At 38.8% G+C, this 21,508-nt stretch overlaps 1 protein-coding gene and 1 long non-coding RNA gene across 11 annotated transcripts in view; both read left to right on the forward strand.

Annotated features, from left to right (window-relative positions):
• The window catches only part of CDKL3 (cyclin dependent kinase like 3), a 114,959-nt gene that overhangs the window by 80,513 nt on the left and 12,938 nt on the right, over positions 1–21,508 (forward strand). The window lies entirely within an intron of this gene.
• On the forward strand, positions 1,425–19,717 carry LOC309657418. The gene is made up of 2 exons (XR_014261804.1): positions 1,425–2,563; positions 2,881–19,717. It is a non-coding gene; the product is annotated as an uncharacterized lncRNA (long non-coding RNA).

Raw genomic sequence — 21,508 nt, forward strand, 5'->3', positions numbered from 1 at the left:
ACAAAATGAGTATAATCTATATAACTCTATTTATACAAAACTCTAGAAAGTGCAAACTAATGTACAGTGACCAAAAGCAAATCAATGATTGCATAGGGATGACAAAGGTATGAAAGGGTTAAAGGAAGGTGCAATGGAAAACCTTTGGGGACAATGTATTTCTATATGTTAGCAACAAACAACTGAAAAGTGAAAGAAAGAAAGCAGTATCATATACAATAACATCACAAAAATACCTAAGAACGTTACTGTAATGCAAGACCTCTTCCCTGAAAACTATAAAACATTTCTGATAAAAATTAAAGATTTGAATAAATGGAAAGAGAAATAACATGCATAGATTTGAATTTTCAATATTGTTGTTATCTATTCTGCCCAAATAGATGTATACATTCAATGCAAACCTTATAAAATCTCAGCGATCTTTTTCAAAGAAATTGACAAATCAATTGTAAAATTCATATGGAAATGCAGATGACCTAGATTATACAACATACTATTTTAAAAGGACAAAGTTGGAGGACTTAACATTAGCTGATAAAGCTATCAAGACAGTGTGGTATTGGCTTAAAGATAACATGAACGAATAGAATAGAACAGACAGTTCAGAAATACGCCCACAGCATATATGGTCAATTGATTATCAAGCAAGGTGCCATGTAAATTTATTGGGGAAAGAAAATCTTTTTGCAAATGATCCTGGAATGATTAGATACCCTTATGAAGAAAAAAGGTAAACCTCAACTCCTACCTCACTCCATGAACGAAAATTGATGTGAGATGTAACATAGATCCTCAAACAAATGCTCGAACCATGAAGCATCTAGAAGAAAGCATAGGACAATATTTTCATAATCTTAGACTTGGTAAGGATTTCATAGAAAGAACAGAGTAAACTGCTAGCCATAAAAAAAAAAAAGACATACTGGGCCAATTGGAGGAACTTGAATGAGGTCTGTGGATTACATGGTAGTAATATATTAATGTTAATTTCCTGCTTTTGATTATTGTATTGAGGTTGAGTAAGAAAATAACATTTGGCAAAAACTAATTGTCAACACCGAGTGTTGGTGAGGATGTGGAGCAATGGGTTCTTTTATATGCTGCCAGTGGGTATGTACATTGGGACAACCACTTTGGAAAATCTGGTATTACCTGCTAAAGTTGTAGATGGGCACACACTATGTCCAACTGTTCCTCTCCTTAGTGTTTACCCTAGAGAAACTCTTGCACATGGACTTTGGAAGATAAGTAGTATAAGAATGTTTCTAGCAGTGTTGTTTGTTATAGCAAAAACTGGAAGCAAATCAGAAGTCCTTCAACAACAGAATGAATAAACAGTGATATATGTAATACACACACACACACACACACACACACACACACACACACAGTTTTTACTTTTAAAAAAAAAAAAATTATTTATTTATTTAGCTTGATCCAGGTCTTAGTTGCGGCATGCAGGATCTTCATTGCAGCATGCAAGCTCTTAGTTGTGGCATACCTGTGGGATCTATTTCCCTGACCAGGGATCGAACCTGGGCCCCCTGCATTGGGAGCACAGAGTCTTAGTCACTGGACCACCAGGCAAGTCTCCCACACACAGTTTTTAAATGAATGAACTACAACTCCATGCATCAACATCAGTAAATCTCACCAACATCTTTTTAATTTTTTTTTTTAAACATTGATTGCAACGTGATTTTTTTTTTTTTTTTTTTTTTGGCTGCATTGGGTCTTCATGGCTACGTGTGGGCTTTCTCTAGTTGCGGCGAGCGGGGGCTACTCTTCGTTGAGGTGTGCAGGCTTCTCATTGTGGTGGCTTCTCTTATTGCAGAGCATGGGCTCTAGGCGCGCGGGCTTCAGTAGTTGTGGTGCTCGGGCTTCGCTGCTCTGCGGCATGTGGGATCTTCTTGGACCAGGGATCGAACCCATGTCCCCTGCACTGGCAGGTGGATTCTTAACTACTGTGCCACCAGGGAAGTCCCTCACCAACATCTTTCATCAAAAAAGCAAGTCACAGTATGATTTCACATGTGTAAGTTAAAAACATGCAAAACTATATCTTGAAATATACAATATATGATTAAATTATAAAGAAAGACAGGAATAACAAACACAAAGTTCAGTATAGCAGCTCTGTCTGCTGGGAATGTGATCAGAGAGCATACCTGGAGCTTCAGTGGCACTAGTAATGTTGAGTTTCTTAAGTTAATTGGATTCAAGGGAGTCTATTTTATTACTATTCTTTAAATATGCTAATTATATTTTTACCAGTATTATATTTTCATAATACAAATATTTTAACCAAAAAAGCAATTCTTACAAGTTGAGAGTGGGGTGGAAATAGATATTATTCTTGAAAGTCAGTAGAAGAAGTGCAGGACTCTTCCAGAACATCCCTACAGATGATTATCCACTTTCTGTTTCATTTTTTATTTTTAATTTGTATATTATATGTATATTTTTATTGTGAAACATTTTAGAAATATTAAAATGTTTAGAAGGAAATCCCTGGCGGCCCAGTGGTTAAGACTTTGCGCTTCCATTGCAGGGGGCACAGGTTTTTTGTTTTGTTTTTTTTTTTTAAGAAGAAATAGAACATTACCTATTTACTTTTTTTTTTTTTAATTTTTTATTTATTTTATTTATTTATTTATGGCTGTGTTGGGTCTTTCATTTCTGTGCGAGGGCTTTCTCCAGTTGCGGCAAGTGGGGGCCACTCTTCATCGCGGTGCATGGGCCTCTCACTATCGCGGCCTCTCTTGTTGCGGACCACAGGCTCCAGATGCGCAGGCTCAGTAATTGTGGCTCACGGGTCCAGTTGCTCCGCGGCATGTGGGATCTTCCCAGACCAGGGCTCGAACCCGGGGGGCACAGGTTTGATCCCTGGTTGGGGAACTAAGATCCCGCAAGCGGCACAGCCAAAAAAAAAAAAAAGAGAGAGAGAATAACATAATAATCACTTATGTGCCCATGACCTCATGTAAAAGTTTACAAAAATAGTTGAAGCCCCTGTGTAACTTTCCCATTTAGATTCCCCTTCCTGCATCCCCAATAACCACGGTTCTAAAATTTATATCTGGCGTGTCCATTCTTGTCTTCCTAACTCTATGCATGTATGCTTAAAGTTTGTATTGTACTGTTTGGCATGTTTGGCATTTTACATAAAAGGTATCATTCAGTACATATCCTCCTGCAACTTATTTTTCCCCAGTTTTTTTATTTTTTAAATCTTTGTCCATGTTGATATGGATTCTTTACATCCAGTTTTAATTTATGTTTCCAATGCTCCAAAATTAAAAAAAAAAAAACTTATTGTTAGGGGAAATTTCAAATATATATGAGTAGATGGAGTATCATTTTGATACATGCATAATGATCCCCCATGTACTCATCACCCAGATTTAACAATTATCAACTCATGGCCAATTCTGTTTCATCTATTCCCCCACTTATTTCCTCCCCTCTTGTATTAATTTGGAGCAAATCCTAGACATCAGTATAATTCTTTCCTAAATATTTCAATGTGTATATCTAAAAGCTAAGTCCTCTTTTTATAAAGACATAATTACGTCTTTACAACAGTTATTAAGTTTTTTTTAAATATATAAATTTATTTTTGGCTGTGTTGGGTCTTCAGTGCTGCATGGGCTTTCTCTAGTTGTGGCGAGCGGGAGCTACTCTTCGTTGTGGTGCGCAGGCTTCTCATTGTAGTGGTTTCTCTTGTTGCGGAGCACGGGCTCTAGGCGCACGGGCTTCAGTAGTGGCGGCTCGTGAGCTCTAAAGCACAGGCTCAGTAGTTGTGGCTCACGGGCCTAGTTGCTCCGCGGCATGTGGGATCTTCCCAGACCAGGGCTTGAATCCGTGTCCCCTGCACTGGCAGATGGACTGTTAACCACTGCGCCACCAGGGAAGCCCTATTAAGTTTCTTAATGTTATCAATATCCAATCAGTGTTCACATTCCGTATTTCTCCCGTTTTTACATTTTGTTTGAATCAGGCCTCTCTTTTAATTTTTTTTTTTTAAATGAAAGCTTCTTTATTTATTTATTTATTTATTCATTTTTGGCTGTGTTGGGTCTTCGTTTCTGTGCGTGGGCTTTCTCTAGTTGTGGCAAGCGGGGGCCACTCTTCATCGCGGTGCGCGGGCCTCTCAGTATCACGGCCTCTCTTGTTGCGGAGCACAGGCTCCAGACGCGCAGGCTCAGTAGTTGTGGCTCACGGGCTTAGCTGCTCCACGGCATGTGGGATCTTCCCAGACCAGGGCTCGAACCCATGTCCCCTGCATTGGCAGGCAGATTCTCAACCACTGCGCCACCAGGGAAGCCCTCTTTTAATTTTTTTAACTGCTGATGGGCTACCCTGTGCAAGGGTAGCCCATCTTGAGTGAAGTTCTATTGAAAATGTGTGGGGCTGAAGATCTCACTCTGAGTGAAGGGCAGCTCACTCACTCCATTGATGGGCTCAGAATCTAGACTTCTTCAGGTGGCTTGTGGAAACCGGCAGCCATTTCCACAGATGCCTGGTTTGTTCATCACTGATAATCATTTAACTGTGATAATGTTGTTTTTTTGTCCCTTTTATAGACCTGTGTAAAGAACTCCTGTAACATATCTTTCTTCTTAGCACCCTATTAGATGGTTATGCAGTTACTCAATATTTACCATATCAAGGAAAGATATAAATAATACTTTTCTGTTTACTAATAATCCATGCTAAACAAATACTTACTTCCATCCTCCTGCCATCCTTGTTCTTCCTTGAAACTTAAGGAAGGGTGTGGGATGAGATGAAAGAGTGAGGTGATGGCCAAATGAGATAATGTACCTGGAAGTAGATTGTAACCCATCAGGTGCTATCTGTACACAGGTTGTTTTAACAGAACAAGCAGCCTCCTCTCTCAAACATTTTACTTTCATACTCACTGCAATCCCAGCTTCTCCTTAGTTCACCTGTCTTATATTCAGGCTCTCATCCATCATCTGGGCTACTGCAGTCTAGTATCCTCTGCCAGGTCCATGGTGCAGTCTTGAAAGTGCTGCTCTCATTGTTGGCATAGTGGTGCTTATGTGACAATTTGAATATTTTACTCTTTTTTGGGTAAAAATGAAAATTATTTGCAGTGGAAAAATGAGATTGCTGATGCTAGTGATTAGAAGCCTCACTCCTCACACACACACAAAAAAGAAGCCTCACTCTCATGAATGTGATCGCATTAAGACAAAGATGAGCTCCTTAGGGGTGCTAAGAGGGTGCTAATTAATCTTAAGCCTTATCTGGACTCTTACATGCCAGATGTCACATGTCAGATGACATACTCAGTTGTGAAGGAAAGGAAAAAAAGAAAGAATATCTATAAGTGCTGGAAATATATTGTTGGACACTGTGATTAAAATGTGAGACGTAATTAGGGATTTTATAATGTTTTTAGCTTTCTGGGAATGAACTGTCCTTAAAACATTTAAACAAAATGTATGTTTGACCATACACCTGACTTTTGAATATGTTTTCAGAAACACGAAACTGCCTGTAGTTGAATAGGCTTCCTTTCCCACAGTTACCCACAGAGCTAGAACTCTGGAGATAGAGGGAGAAAACCAGCCCAGCTCTGCTCCTGGTCGTAGGACTCAGGCAGTCTAGGAAAAGGGGGTGGTGAGCTCCGCCTGGGACAAGAAGCCACTCCTCTTTTGCTGGCAGGCCAGAGCAATTATTTCATGAGACGCCATCTTGATGACGTGTGCCCAGTTTACATGCCCCCAATATGCTGTCCAGCTGCATTGTTTCCTGCTGTAGTAGGCGCTGTAAGAGTCATCTTCTGGTATTTGGGTGAGGCAGGGACCTGAGCGAGTCTCACTTCAAGTCATGTTGACACTGAGAACCTGGCACTGACATAAAGCATCATTTAGTACAAGCAGAGGACTCTTTCTGCAGCTAAAACTCAGTGGGAGTCACTGACCTCATGGACTTGACAATCTATAGGGACAGAGGATGCAGCATGGATATGCAGCCTTCACCATCTGTTCTGCTCTCGAATTACAAACACACCACGAATACACATCACAACTGCATCATCAGGAAAAGGAGGCTAAATGTGCTTCTAGCCCTGTACCGTATTTTAGGTCCAACGCTTTGTGCATTTATTTTGGAAAAAGCTTTGGGGACAGAGGAAGTCATGGTTTGATCATATCGTTTGAATCTGACAACATCACTGATACAACTTTTCCCTTGATAGTCCCCTAAATTCAGCTATGTTCAATTGTATTTCACTGTATTTGCTCTCAAGAGGTAAATTCTGCTTGATAGTAGGGGAAATGGTCATGGTCCTTGGGTTAAAATCCAGCTCATACTTTGAGATTATTCTGTGCAAGAGGACCTCAGGGAAACAGAGTATCACAGTAATGATAATGAGCCACAGCTTTATTCAACAATCATTGTATTTGAGTGAATTGTATTGCGTTGCCAATGTCTGTTTACTAACTAGATTGTGAACACTTGTATGGCAAGGAACCAAGTTTTCTTCATCTTTTCTTCCCTATGGCACTTAGTACATGGCAGGGATTCAGTAAAGTAAAGCAGAGAAGATATGTATCTAAATAATAATAATTATGTAAGGCAGAAAGTAGCGTGGAGAAAGAGGTATGAATGATCTCTGGGATCCTAGAAGGAGAGATGAGACTGGGGGAACTAAAAATGCTTCAAGGGGTAGTGTTTTTTGACAGATAGGTGGACCTTAACAGACTGAAATAAGGGCTATCATATATTGGATGTTTATTATGTGCTGGGCACTGTGCTAAGCATTTTGCTTGCGTAATCCAACAGAATCCTCCAAGCAACTCTATGAGAAAAGCACTATCATTATCCCCATTTTAGAGCTGAAGAAATTGTGGCTCAGGCCAGATTAAGTGATTTTATCAAAGCCACACAGCTGGAAGGTGACAGAGTCAGGATTGGATCTAGTCTGACATGATGGGTATGCTCTTAAACACTGGGCTATACTGTTCTTTTTTTTTTAATTAAAAAAATTTTTTTTAATTTATTTATTTTTGGCTGCGACTGTTCCTTTTTCTAGGAAGTAAAATAAGTCGTTTAGGGTTTGGAAAAACATGGACCATGTTCTAAAAATATTTACTAGTTGATGTGGCTGGAGAATAGAATATGTGGAGATTGGAGAACAGTGGGAGATAAGGTTGTTCCAATAAGTCAGGGACACATCTCAGAGAACTTGGAATGCTATCCTAAGGAATCAGGGATTTTTGGAAGGTGATGGAAGCATTAAATGCCTATTATTGAAGTGGCACGATTAGATATGTGCTTTAGGAAGACAACTCGATGTGAAGGGGCAGGATGAGAAGCAGAAAAACCAGTCAGGTGGCTCTTGCAGTAGTGGTGCAGGAGTGAAAAGGCATGCAGAGCCCCAAGAATATGTGATTTCCTCTTGCAAGCCTCGTTGAGATTGTTTCATTTTAAGAAAAACAAAAACATGTTTAAAAATCTAGACTCAAAAAGAACATAGGGACTTCCCTGGTGGCACAGCAGTTAGGACTTGCGCTCCCAATGCAGGGGGCCGGGGTTTGATCCCTGGTCAGGCAACTAGATCCCACATGCATGCCGCAACCAAGAGTTCACCTGCCACAACTAAGGAGCCCATGTGCCACAACTAAAGGAGCCCATGAGCCACAACTAAGGAGCATGCCTGCTGTAACTAAGACCCAGCACAACCAAATAAATAAATAAATAAAAATAAATAAATATTAAAAAAATAATAATAATAATTTAAAAAGCCCTTTAAAAAAAGAACATAATTTAGGAAATAATTTTTAGCTTTACAAAATGTGTTCCCTTTGAGATCTTTTAAAATAGGATTTGGTTTACAGAATTTTTTGCATATCTTGGGGAACTATGTAAACCAACCTGTATTTTTTTTTTGAATTTTTGAATTTTATTTATTTTTTATACAGCAGGTTCTTATTAGTTATCTATTTTATACATATTAGTGTATACATGTCATCCCAATCTCCCAATTCATCACACCACCACCACCGCCCCCTGCCACTTTCCCCACTTGGTGTCCATACGTTTGTTCTCTACATCTGTGTCTGTATTTCTGCCCTGCAAACCAGTTCAGCTGTACCATTTTTCTAGATTCCACATATATGCGTTAATATATGACATTTTTTAAAATTTATTTTTTATACAGCAGGTCCTTTTTAGTTATCCGTTTTATACATATTAATATACTGTATTTGTTTTTCTCTTTCTGACTTACTTCACTCTGTATAACAGTCTCTAGATCCATCCACGTCTCTACAAATGACCCAGTTTCGTTCCCTTTTATGGCTCAGTAATATTCCATTATTTATATGTACCACATCTTCTTTATCCATTCGTCTGTTGATGGGTATTTAGGTTGCTTCCATGACCTGGCTATTGTAATTAGTGCTGCAGTGAACTCTGGGGTGCATGTGTCTTTTTGAATTATGGTTTTCTCTGGGTATATGCCCAGTAGTGGGATTGCTGGGTCATATGGTAATTCTATTTTTAGTTTTTTAAGGAACCTCCATACTGATCTCCATAGTGGTGGTATCAATTTACATTCCCACCAACAGTGCAAGAGGGTTCCCTTTTCTCCACACCCTCTCCAGCATTTCTTATTTGTAGATTTTCTGATGATGCCCATTCTAACTGGTGTGAGGTGATACCTCATTGTAGTTTTGATTTGCATTTCTCTAATAATTAGTGATGTTGAGCAGCTTTTCATGTGCTTCTTGGCCATCTGTATGTCTTCTTTGGAGAAATGTCTATTTAGGTCTTCTGCCCATTTTTTGATTGGGTTGTTGTTTTTTTTAGTATTGAGCTGCATGAGCTGTTTATATATTTTGGAGATTAATCCTTTGTCTGTTGATTCATTTGCAAATATTTTCTCCCATTCTGAGGGTTGTCTTTTCATCTTGTTTGTAGTTTCCTTTGCTTTGCAAAAGCTTTTAAGTTTCATTAGGTCCCATTTGTTTATTTTTGTTTTTATTTCCGTTACTGTAACAGGTGGATCAAAAAAGATCTTGCTGTGATTTATGTCAAAGAGTGTTCTTCCTGTTTTCTTCTAAGAGTTTTATAGTGTCCGGTCTTACATTTAGGTCTTTAATCCATTTTGAGTTTATTTTTGTGTATGGTGTTAGGGAGAGTTCTAATATCATTCTTTTACATGTAGATGTCCAGTTTTCCCAAAACCATTTATTGAAGACACCGTCTTTTCTCCATTGTATATCCTTGCCTCCTTTGTCATAGATTAGTTGACCATAGGTGTGTGGGTTTATCTCTGGGCTTTCTATCCTATTCCATTGATCTATATTTCTGTTTTTGTGCCAGTACCATATTGTCTTGATTACTGTAGCTTTGTCATATAGTCTGAAGTCAGGGAGTCTGATTCCTCCAGCTCCATTTTTTTCCGTCAAGACTGCTTTGGCTATCCAGAGTCTTTTGTGTCTGCTTACAAATTTTAAGATTTTTTGTTCCAGTTCTGTTAAAAAATGTCACTGGTAATTTGACAGGGATTGCACTGAATCTATAGATTGCTTTGGGTAGTATAGTCATTTTCACAATGTTGATTCTTCCAATGCAAGAATATGGTATATCTCTCCATCCGTTTGTGTCATCTTTGACTTCTTTCATCAGTGTCTTATAGTTTTCTGAGTACAGGTCTTTTACCTCCTTAGGTAGATTTATTCCCAGGTATTTTATTCTTTTTGTTGCAGTGATGGATGGGATTGTTTCCTTAATTTATCTTTCTGACCTTTCATTGTTAGTGTATAGGAATGCAAGAGATTTCTGTGCATTAATTTTGTATTCTGCAACTTTACCAAATTCACTGATCAGCTCTAGTAGTTTTCTGGTGGCATCTTTAGGATTCTCTATGTATAGTATCATGTCATCTGCAAACAGTGACAGTTTTACTTCTTCTTTTCCAATTTGTATTCCTTCTATTTCTTTTTCTTCTCTGATTGCCGTGGCTGGGACTTGCAAAACTATGTTGAATGATAGTGGTGAGAGTGGACATCCTTGTCTTGTTCCTGATCTTAGAGGAAATGCTTTCAGTTTTTCACCATTGAGAATGATGTTTGCTGTGGGTTTGTCATACATGGCCTTTATTATGTTGAGGTAGGTTCTCTCTATGCCCACTTTCTAGAGACTTTTTATCATAAATGGGTGTTGAATTTTGTCAAAAGCTTTTTCTGCATCTATTGAGATGATCATATGGTTTTTATTCTTCAGTTCGTTAATATGGTGTATCACATTGATTGATTTGCGTATATTGAAGAATCCTTGCATCCCTGGGAGAAATCCCACTTGATCATGGTGTATGATCCTTTTAATGTATTGTTGGATTCTCTTTGCTAGTATTTTGTTGAGGATTTTTGCATCTATATTCATCAGTGATATTGGTCTGTAATTTTCTTTTTTTGTAGTATCTTTTTCTGGTTTTGGTATTAGGGTGATGCTGGCCTCATAATTGAGTTTGGGAGTGTTCCTTCCTCTGCAATTTTTTGGAAGAGTTTGAGAAGGATGGGTGTTATCTCTTCTCTAAATGTTTGATAGAATTCACCTGTGAAGCCATCTGGTCCTGGACTTTTGTTTGTTGGAAGATTTTAAATCTCAGTTTCAATTTCATTACTTGTGATTGGTCTGTTCATACTTTCTATTTCTTCCTGGTTCAGTCTTGGAAGGTTATACCTTTCTAAGAATTTGTCCATTTCTTCCAGGTTGTCCATTTTATTGTCATAGAGTTGCTTGTAGTAGTCTCTTAGGATGCTTTGTATTTCTGTGGTGTCTGTTGTAACTTCTCCTTTTTCACTTATAATTTTATTGATTTGAGTCCTCTCCCTCTTTTTCTTGATGATTCTGGCTAAATGTTTATCAATTTTGTTTATCTTCTCAAAAACCAGCTTTTAGTTTTATTGATCTTTGCTGTTGTTTTCTTTGTTTCTATTTCATTTATTTCTGCTCTGATCTTTATGATTTCTTTCCTTCTACTAACTTTGGGTTTTGTTTGTTCTTCTTTCTCTAGTTCCTTTAGGTGTAAGGTTAGATTGATTATTTGAGATTTTTCTTGTTTCTTTCTTTTTCTTAACATCTTTATTGGAGTATAATTGCTTTACAATGGTGTGTTAGTTTCTGCTTTATAACAAAGTGAATCAGCTATACATATATCCCCATATCTCCTCCCTCTTGTGTCTCCCTCCCATCCTCCCTATCCCACCCCTCTAGGTGGTCTCAAAGCACCAGGTTGATTTCCCTATGCTGTGTGGCTGCTTCCCACTAGCTATCTATATTACATTTGGTAGTGTATATATGTCCATGGCACTCTCTCACTTCGTCCCATCTTGCCCTTCCCCCTCCCTGTGTACTCAAGCCCATTCTCTACGTCTGTGTCTTTATTCCTGTCCTGCCCCTCGGTTCTTCAGAATCTTTTTTTTTTTTTTTTTAGATTCCATATATATATATTTTAGCATACAGTATTTGTTTTTCTCTCTCTGACTTACTTCACTCTATGACAGACTCTAGGTCCATCCACCTCACTACAAATAACTCAATTTCGTTTCTTTTTATGGCTGAGCAATATTCCATTGTATATATGTGCCACATCTTCTTTATCCATTCTTCTGTCAATGGACACTTACGTTGCTTTCATGTCCTGGCTATTGTAAATAGAGCTGCAATGAACATTGTGGTACATGACTCTATTTGAATTATGGTTTTCTCAGGGTATATGCCCAGTAGTGGGATTGCTGGGTCGTATGGTAGTTCTATTTTTAGTTTTTTAAGGAACTGCCATACTGTTCTCCATAGTGGCTGTATCAATTTACATTCCCACCAACAGTGCAAGAGGGTTCCCTTTTCTCCACACCCTCTCCAGCATTTCTTGTTTGTAGATTTTTTTGATGATGGCCATTCTGACTGGTGTGAGGTGATACCTCATTGTAGTTTTGATTTGCATTTCTCTAATGATTAGTGATGTTGAGCATCCTTTCATGTGTTTGTTGGCAATCTGTATATCTTCTTTGGAGAAATGTCTATTTAGGTCTTCTGCCCATTTTTGGATTGGGTGGTTTGTTTTTTTGATATTGAGCTGCATGAGCTGCTTGTAAATTTTGGAGATTAATCCTTTGTCAGTTGCTTCATTTGCAGATATTTTCTCCTGTTCTGAGGGTTGTCTATTCGTCTTGTTTATGTTTTCCTTTGCTATGCAAAAGCTTTGAAGTTTCATTAGGTCCCATTTGTTTATTTTTGTTTTTATTTCCATTTCTCTAGGAGGTGGGTCAAAAAGGATCTTGCTGTGATTTATGTCATAGTATGTTCTGCCTATGTTTTCCTCTAAGAGTTTTATAGTGTCTGGCCTTATATTAAGGCCTTATATTTAATCCATTTTGAGTTTATTTTCATGTATGGTGTTAGGGAGTGTTCTAATTTCATTCTTTTACATGTAGCTGTCCAGTTTTCCCAGCACCATTTATTGAAGAGGCTGTCTTTTCTCCATTGTATGTTCTTGCCTCCTTTATCAAAAATAAGGTGACCATATGTGCGTGGGTTTATCTCTGGGCTTTCTATCCTGTTCCATTGATCTATATTTCTGTTTTTGTGCCAGTACCATACTGTCTTGATTACTGTAGCTTTGTAATATAGTCTGAAGTCAGGGAGCCTGATTCCTCCAGCTCCGTTTTTCTTTCTCAAGATTGCTTTGGCTATTTGGGGTCTTTTGTGTTTCCATACAAATTGTGAAATTTTTTGTTCTAGTTCTGTGAAAAATGCCATTGGTAGTTTGATAGGGATTGCACTGAATCTATAGATTGCTTTGGGTAGTATAGTCATTTTCACAATGTTGATTCTTCCAATCCAAGAACATGGTATATCTCTCCATCTGTTTGTATCATCTTTAATTTCTTTCATCAGTGTCTTATAGTTTTCTGCATACAGGTTTTTTGTCTCCTTAGATAGTTTTATTCCTAGGTATTTTATTCTTTTTGTTGCAGTGGTAAATGGGAGTGTTTCCTTAATTTCTCTTTCAGATTTTTCATCATTAGTATATATGAATGCAAGAGATTTCTGTGCATTAATTTTGCATCCTGCTACTTTACCAAATTGATTGAAAAGCTCAAGTTGTCTTCTGGTCGAGTCTTTAGGATTCTCTATGTAAAGTATCATGTCATCTGCAAACAGTGACAGCTTTACTTCTTCTTTTCCGATTTGGATTTCTTTCATTTCTTTTTCTTCTCTGATTGCTGTGGCTAAAACTTCCAAAACTATGTTGAATAATAGTGGTGACAGTGGACAACCTTGTCTTGTTCCTGATCTTAGAGGAAATGGTTTCAGTTTTTCACCATTGAGAACGATGTTGGCTGTGGGTTTGTCATATATGGCCTTTATTATGTTGAGGTAAGTTCCCTCTATGCCTACTTTCTGGAGAGTTTTTATCACAAATGGGTGTTGAATTTTGTCAAAAGCTTTTTCTGCATCTGTTGAGATGATCATGTGGTTTTTCTCCTTCAGTTTGTTAATATGGTGTATCACATTGATTGATTTGCATATACTGAAAAATTCTTGCATTCCTGGGATAAACCCCACTTGATCATGGTGTATGATCCTTTTAATGTGCTGTTGGAGTCTGTTTGCTAGTATTTTGTTGAGGATTTTTGCATCCGTGTTCATCAGTGATATTGGCCTGTAGTGTTCTTTCTTTGTGACATCTTTGGGTTTTGTATCAGGGTGATGTTGGCCTCGTAGAATGAGTTTGGGAGTGTTCCTTCCTCTGCTATATTTTGGAAGAGTTTGAGAAGGATAGGTGTTAGCTCTTCTCTAAATGTTTGATAGAATTCACCTATGAAGCCATCTGGTCCTGGGCTTTTGTTTGTTGGAAGATTTTTAATTACAGTCTGAATTTCAGTGTTTGTGATTGGTCTGTTTATATTTTCTATTTCTTCCTGGTTCAGTCTCTGAAGGTTGTGCTTTTCTAAGAATTTGTCCATTTCTTCCAGGTTGTCCATTTTATTGGCATATAGTTGCTTGTAGTAATCTCTCATGATCCTTTTTATTTCTGCAGTGTCAGTTGTTACTTCTCCTTTTTCATTTCTAATTCTATTGATTTGAGTCTTCTCCCTGTTTTTCTGATGAGTCTGGCTAATGGTTTATCCATTTTGTTTATCTTCTCAAAGAACCAGCTTTTAGTTTTATTGATCTTTGTTATTGTTTCCTTCATTTCTTTTTCATTTGTTTCTGATCTGATCTTTCTGATTTCTTTCCTTCTGCTAACTTTGGGTTTTTTTTGTACTTTCTCTAATTGCTTTAGGTGTAAGTTTAGGTTGTTTATTTGAGATGTTCCTTATTTCTTGAGATAGGCTTGTATTGCTATAAACTTTCCTCTTAGAACTGCTTTTGCTGCATCCCATAGGTTTTGGATCATTGTGTTTTCATTCTAATTTGTCTCTAGGTATTTTTTGATTTCCTCTTTGATTTCTTCAGTGATCTCTTGGTTATTTAGTAACGTATTGTTTAGCCTCCATGTGTTTGGTTTTTTTACGTTTTTTTCCCTGTAATTGATTTCTAATCTCATAGTGATGATTGTGGTCGGAAAAGATGCTTGATAGGATTTCAATTTTCTTAATATACTGAGGCTTGATTTGTGACCCAAGATGTGATCTGTCCTGGAGAATGTTCCATGTGCACTTGAGGAGAAAGCATAATCTTCTGTTTTTGGATGCAATGTCCTATAAATATCAATTAAATCTATCTGGTCTATTATGTCATTTAAAGCTTGTGTTTCCTTATTAATTTTCTGTCTGCAGGATCTATCCATTGGTGTAAGTGAGGTGTTAAAGTTCCCCACTATTAATTGTGTTACTGTCGATTTCCTCTTGTACAGCTGTTAGCAGTTGCCTTATGTATTGAGGTGCTCTTATGTTGGGTGCATATATATTTATAATTGTTATATCTTCTTCTTGGATTGATCCCTTGATCATCATGTAGTGTCCTTCCTTGTCTCTTGTAATGTTCTTTATTTTAAAGTCTATTTTATCTGATATGAGTATTGCTACTCCAGCTTTCTTTTGATTTCCGTTAGCATGGAATATCTTTCTCCATCCCCTCAGTTTCAGTCTGTATGTGACCCTAGGTCTGAAGTGGGTCTCTTGTAGACAGCATATATATGGGTCTTGTTTTTGTATCCATTCAGCAAGCCTGCGTCTTTTGGTTGGAGCATTTAATCCATTCACCTTTAAGCTAACTATCGATATGTATGTTCCTATTACCATTTTCTTAATTGTTTTGGGTTTGTTTTTGTAGGTCCTTTTCTTCTCTTGTGTTTCCCACTTAGAGAAGTTCCTTTAGCATTTGTTGTAGAGCTGGTTTGGTGGTGCTGAATTCTCTTAGCTTTTGCTTCTCTGTAAAGCTTTTGATTCCTCCATCAAATCTGAATGAGATCCTTGCCGGGTAGAGTAATCTTCATTATAGGTTCTTCCTTTACATCACTTAAAATATATTGTGCCACTCCCTTCTGGCCTGTAGTGTTTCTGCTGAGAAATCAGCTGTTAATCTTATGGGAGTTCCCTTGTATGTTATTTGTTGTTTTTCCCTTGTTGTTTTCAATAATTTTTCTTTGTCTTTAATTTTTGTCAGTTTGGTTACTGTGTGTCTCGGTATGTTTCTCCTTGGGTTTATCCTGCTGGGACTCTCTGTGCTTCCTGGACTTGGGTGGCTGTTTCCTTTCCCATGTTAGGGAAGTTTTCGACTCTAATCTCTTCAAATATTTTCTTGGGTTCTCGCTCTCTCTTCTCCTTCTGGGACCCCTATAATGTGAATGTTGTTACGTTTAATGTTGTCCCAGAGGTCTCTTAGGCTGTCTTCATTTCTTTTCATTCTTTTCTCTTTATTCTGTTCCGCGGCAGTGAATTCCACCATTCTGTCTTCCAGGTCACTTATCCGTTCTTCTGCCTCAGTTATTCTGCTATTGATTCCTTCTAGTGTATTTTTCATTTCATTTATTGTATTGTTCATCTCTGTTTGTTTGTTCTTTAATTCTTCTAGGTGTTCTTTAATTCTTCTAGGTCTTTGTTAAACATTTCTTGCATCTTCTCGATCTTTGCCTCCATTCTTTTTCTGAGATCCTGGATCATCTTCACTATCATTATTCTGAATTCTTTTTCTGGAAGGTTGCCTATCTCCACTTCATTTAGTTGTTTTTTGGGGTTTTATCTTGTTCCTTCATCTGGTACATAGTCCTCTGCCTTTTCATTTTGTCTATCTTTCTGTGAATGTGTAAACCAACCTGTATTTATGTAACATTCTTAAAGGAACATTTGTCAATCAGTCATTACAAAGGAATATAGGGAATATGTATATATCTCTTAAAACAAACCCCCCTTTTTTACATGACTCTGCTTTCTCTTCTAACCCTTATGAATGCCACTAAATATTATTATATCTCCAATAAATTCCTGAAATATTTCCAAAGAAATAGAAACCAGTAGAATTAGGTATTGGAAAACTCTCAGACTGTTGCTTCTGGGCTGTGCTCTGGATCTACAAGTAATTCTGTGGCTTAAGATGCTTGCTCACATTCCTGAGCTGTATGTGTAGTTCTGAGGCAATGTGTGACACAGTGACATGGGCTGATTACACCGTCTCCACTTGTCCAAAGGGAATCACACATGAGAAGGCAGGCTCTCTCATCTTCCTTTCAGGGGGATTTCATCCCATAATTCCGCACCCAGAAGTGCTGAGTAAACAAATAACAACAATTAGGTTGACTGTGAGACCTCGTAACCCATTTTCTGGGTCTTATCAGCAAAGCTAGAAGCATGTCCTATTTAACCACAGAACCTGTGGCAATGACTATTTCACATCTCTATGGCTGTGGGGATATTTCACCTCTCTCCACGGGTCAACATTTTTTATTTGCTTCCTAAACGATAATCACCTGGATAGTATGGAATTATTAATTTCAAATGTGGGAACAATTACATTAAAATGAGTTTTTGTCTTTTAGAGATACATAATGAATATTTATTGATAAAACTGTACGATGCCTAGAATTTGCTTCAAAATGGCACAGGATGGGGGAAGTCAGTGGGGGGGTATAGATAAAATAATAATGGCCATGAGTTGATGATTGTCAAAGCTGGATACTGGGTGCACGGGGAATCATACTATTCACTATATGTTAGTGAATAATTATTAGCTTTATAAAAGGTCTACTCTTTATATGTTTTAAATTATACATAATTTTAAAATGAGCACTCTTTAGGTAGAGGGCAGAATTAGCAATGTTTAGATTTTGGGTTGAGTATTGTAGTGAAAAAGGAGAAATGCTGATGAATTGGTTCTAGAAAAATGTGCAAGTCCAGTAATTTCTCTTTGTAATGCATTATACACTATTCTGTCCATCACCTGCCTCCAAGGCTACACTAACACTGTAGAGCTATGATTAATGTCCTATGCATTTGCCTGTGCCTTTTATCTGTATTCCTAGAGTTTTTTCACCTTTGCCTTGTCTCTTTCATTAGATTAGTAATCTCATCATGTCAGGACATTCCATGTAATCAGCCCCTCACTCCATAGCGCTGAGTACTATGATTTTCCAAGAATGATAAAATTTAAAAAGATAAAATAGGAGATTAAACAATGTAAACCAATATTTTTCAAAAGACTTGCAAAGGGATGGTGATTATCTAAATGTTGGTTTATGTGTCAGAAACAGCTGAGTTCACTTAGTCACCAACAGTGATTCTCTTTGAAGCTAAGGGGAATACATTATACTTTTTCTTCCTGTAAAACAGAAGTAATTTAGTCTCAGAATGGAGAAGGGAGAGGAGGGGAAAAGGAGGGAAACAGGGATGAGAATGGCAGCAATGTTCTCCAGTCACCCAGTGGTTGTTCCAAAATTCATTCCTAAGTGGTAGGGACAATGGACCTGTCCCCAGGTGGCTGTGCCCACAACCCTGGGTCTTGTTTCTTATTGGTGTGTCTCCAACACAGCTTTAACTCTTCTGAGTAGGTGAAATTGCTTCCAGAAATCTTCTGCAGCAACTGCAGCCTCTTTTCCTCTTTAAGCATAGAGTTCTAGAAAATTTTACTGCTGTGAAAGGCCATAGCATTATTTTTAAGGTTATCCAAAGACCCTGAATGTGCAGAGTCTTGCACCAGGTATATACAGCAGGGCTGATACCAGAAGCCAGGTCTTAGTTCTACCGGCCAACTTCCCACGTCCACCTAGGTCCTAGAGATCTACCTTGGAGGTTTGTTTTGAAAATTTTATTCTGATAGGATTCAAGGGATAGATTGAGTGTCTCATTTAAGAACTATAATCTCTAGTTCTGGCTTTCAAAAGGAAGTTTGAGGAGGGTGACTTACCTCTTAAGCAATGTGCTAAGATGACGGAGTGAACTGCTGTGGGGAAGTAGTGATGTCGTCAGCCCTTTCTGGCTTCCACACTGAAACTGCAAGTCTCGGCTAGGAAGTAAAGGGGGAAGTGAAGCAGATTCATCATTGCTTAAGGAGCCTGGTATGTGCAGCTAGGATTTCCTAGCTGTTGGCTGAAGCAGCAGGGGGAAACTTTCTCATACACTTGCTGGGCCCCAGCTGAGAAGGGCTGGGGAGCTGCTGGCTCTTAGGATGGACCTGCTCATATGTGTTCTCCAAGGAACTCATTAGGAACTGCTGTGATCTCATTTTTTCTGTGTATGACATTGTTCAATACCTCCAGGAAGTTTTCTTTAGGAGAAACCTTTTTTAGCAGCTCTACATGGATAATTGGTAAATATGGCTGTGATACAACAGGTAAGATTCGATTATTTGAAAGTTTCTTCCACTAAATGGACATTAACTTTTAAGATTCCCCTTTCCTTGGCCCCCTTAAAAGTGGTTAAGAAAATGAATAGTGAATAGGCCCATGCTCCAGGGGTTCCAGAGAGCAGACAGAGCAGGTAGTCTGAGCTCTTGGAATCCTAGCCAGGCTCTCAGCCCTCCTTTATCCTCTAGGAATAGGTTCTTGGTCAGTTGTTAAGAATGAAAAATCCAGCTTGCCTAGAGCATCTAGCCACTCTGCAGAAGTGTTACCAGATTTGAAAGGCACCTTGGCCTTCCCCTGCTTGCAGACAGGCATGCCTCGAGTCTAGACTATGCAAGGTCTCCTGCTCTTTCTGTTCCTTGAAGAGCTCTGAAATGAGATGACATTCCCATCTTCCTGCCCATGGCCTAGTCCAGCCTGTGTTTCCTCTTTTGTGAAATACTTCATCAGGAGCCAAATTAAATCTCCCTTGTGTTAATTTGAGCCCATTTCTTCTTCTTTTTTTAAAAAAAATTTATTTATTTATTTTTTGGCTGCATTGGGTCTTTGTTGCTGTGCGCGGGCTTTCTCTAGTTGCGGTGAGCAGGGGCTACTCTTAGATGCGGTGTGTGGGCTTCTCATTGTGGTGGCTTCTCTTGTTATGGAGCACGGGCTCTAGGCATGTGGGCTTCAGTAGTTGTGGCTCTCAGGCTCTAGAGCACAGGCTCAGCAGTTGTGGCGCATGGGCTTATTTGCTCTGCAGTATGTGGGATCCTCCCGGACCAGGGCTCAAACCTGTGTCCCCTGCAATGGCAGGGGATTCTTAACCACTGTGCTACCAGGGAAGTCCCCAGCCCATTTCTTCTTGATTAGTCATCTGAGATGACACAATAACTTCTTTTTTTTTTTAATTTATTTTATTGAAGTATAGTTGACTTACAGTGTTGTGTAGTTTCTACTGTACAGCAAAGTGATTCAGTTATACATATATATATTTTTTCATATTCTTTTCCATTATGGTTTATCACAGGATATTGAATATAGTTCCCTGTGCTACACAGTAGGACCTTGTTGTTTATCCATTCTGTATATAATAGTTTGCATCGGCTAATCCCAAACTCCCAATTCATTCCTCCCCTACCCCCCTCCCCCTTGCCAACCACAAATCTGTCTCTATGTCTGTGAGTCTGTTTCTGTTCCATGGAAGTTCATTTATGTCATATTTTAGATTCCACATATAAGTGATATCATATATGTATAATATCTGTCTTTATCTTTCTGACTTCATTTAGTATGATACTCTCTAGGTCCATCAATGTTGCTGCAAATGGCATTTTTTCATTCTTTTCTGTGGCTGAGTAGTATTCCATTGTTTATATGTACCACATCTTTATCTATTCATCTGTCGATGGACATTTAGGTTGCTACCATGTCTTGGCTATTGTGAATAGTGCTGCTATGAACATAGGGATGCATGTATCTTTCCAAATTATAGTTTTTTCTGGATATATGTCCAGGAGTAGGATTGCTGGATCATATGGCAACTCTATTTTTAGTTTTTTTGAGGAACCTCCATACTGTTTTCCATAGTGGCTGGACCAACTTACATTCCCACCAACAGGAACTGGAGGATTCCCTTTTCTCTACACCCTCTTCAGCAATTGTTATTTGTAGACTTTTTAATGATGGCCATTCTGACCTATGTGAGGTGGTACCTCGTTGTAGTTTTGATTTGCATTTTTCTAATAATTAGTGATGATGAGCATCTTTTCATGTGTCTATTGGCCATCTGTGTGTCTTCCTTGGAGAAATGTCTATTTAGGTCTTCTGCCCAGTTTTTGATTGGTTTTTTTCCCCTAATTACTTAATTAATATATTTTGGCTATGTTGGGTTTTTGCTGCTGTGCGGGGGCTTTCTCTAGTTGTGGCGAGCAGGGGCTACTCTTCATTGCAGTGCATGGGCTTCTCATTGTGGTGGCTTCTCTTGTTGCGGAGCATAGGCTCTAAGCACGCGGGCATCAGTAGTTGTGGCTCATGGGCTCTAGAGCGCAGGCTCAGTAGTTGTGGTGCATGGGCTTCGTTGCTCCGCAGCATGTGGGATCTTCCCAGACCAGGGCTTGAACCCATGTCCCCTGCATTGGCAGGCGGATTCTTAACCACTGTGCCACCAGGGAAGCCCTGACCCAGACCTCTTTAAAGTGAACATCAATAAGCCAAAGATATGAGTTAGTAACTCCTAGAATATAAGGTTGGAGAGCTAACCAAGAGACACTGAGGCAACAGGCGGGCTCCGGGGCACTGAGGTGGCAGTGTGTCACAGGTTTGAGGTATGGAAGGGGATGAAGCATGCTGGAACCATTTGAGAAGGATAACTGTGTTCAGCCCAAGTATACAGTGCTCGAGCAATATGGCACTACTCAGTCACATTAAGTATACACATATCCTATGATGAGATTTCTGCAGTCTTTTAACACCCTCCCCTTCCTGCAGCAGTCAGGAGTGATGTTCAAAAGAGTGGAAACCTGGTGGAAGTGAGTATGGGGGAAATGATTTTTGGCAGAGCCACCTCCTACAGTTGTGCAGATTGTTTCCTGAGCAAGGCTCCTACTGAGGGGGCCAGTAGGGGCTGAAACCAAGCCTGAGCTCCACCTTGCCAAGCCTTGTGCAAGGACTGTGTCCTCCAGGAGGAAGAGGTGC

The sequence above is a fragment of the Balaenoptera physalus genome, assembly GCF_965194825.1.
Source record: "Balaenoptera physalus genome assembly, chromosome: 3".
Lineage (NCBI taxonomy): Eukaryota > Metazoa > Chordata > Mammalia > Artiodactyla > Balaenopteridae > Balaenoptera > Balaenoptera physalus.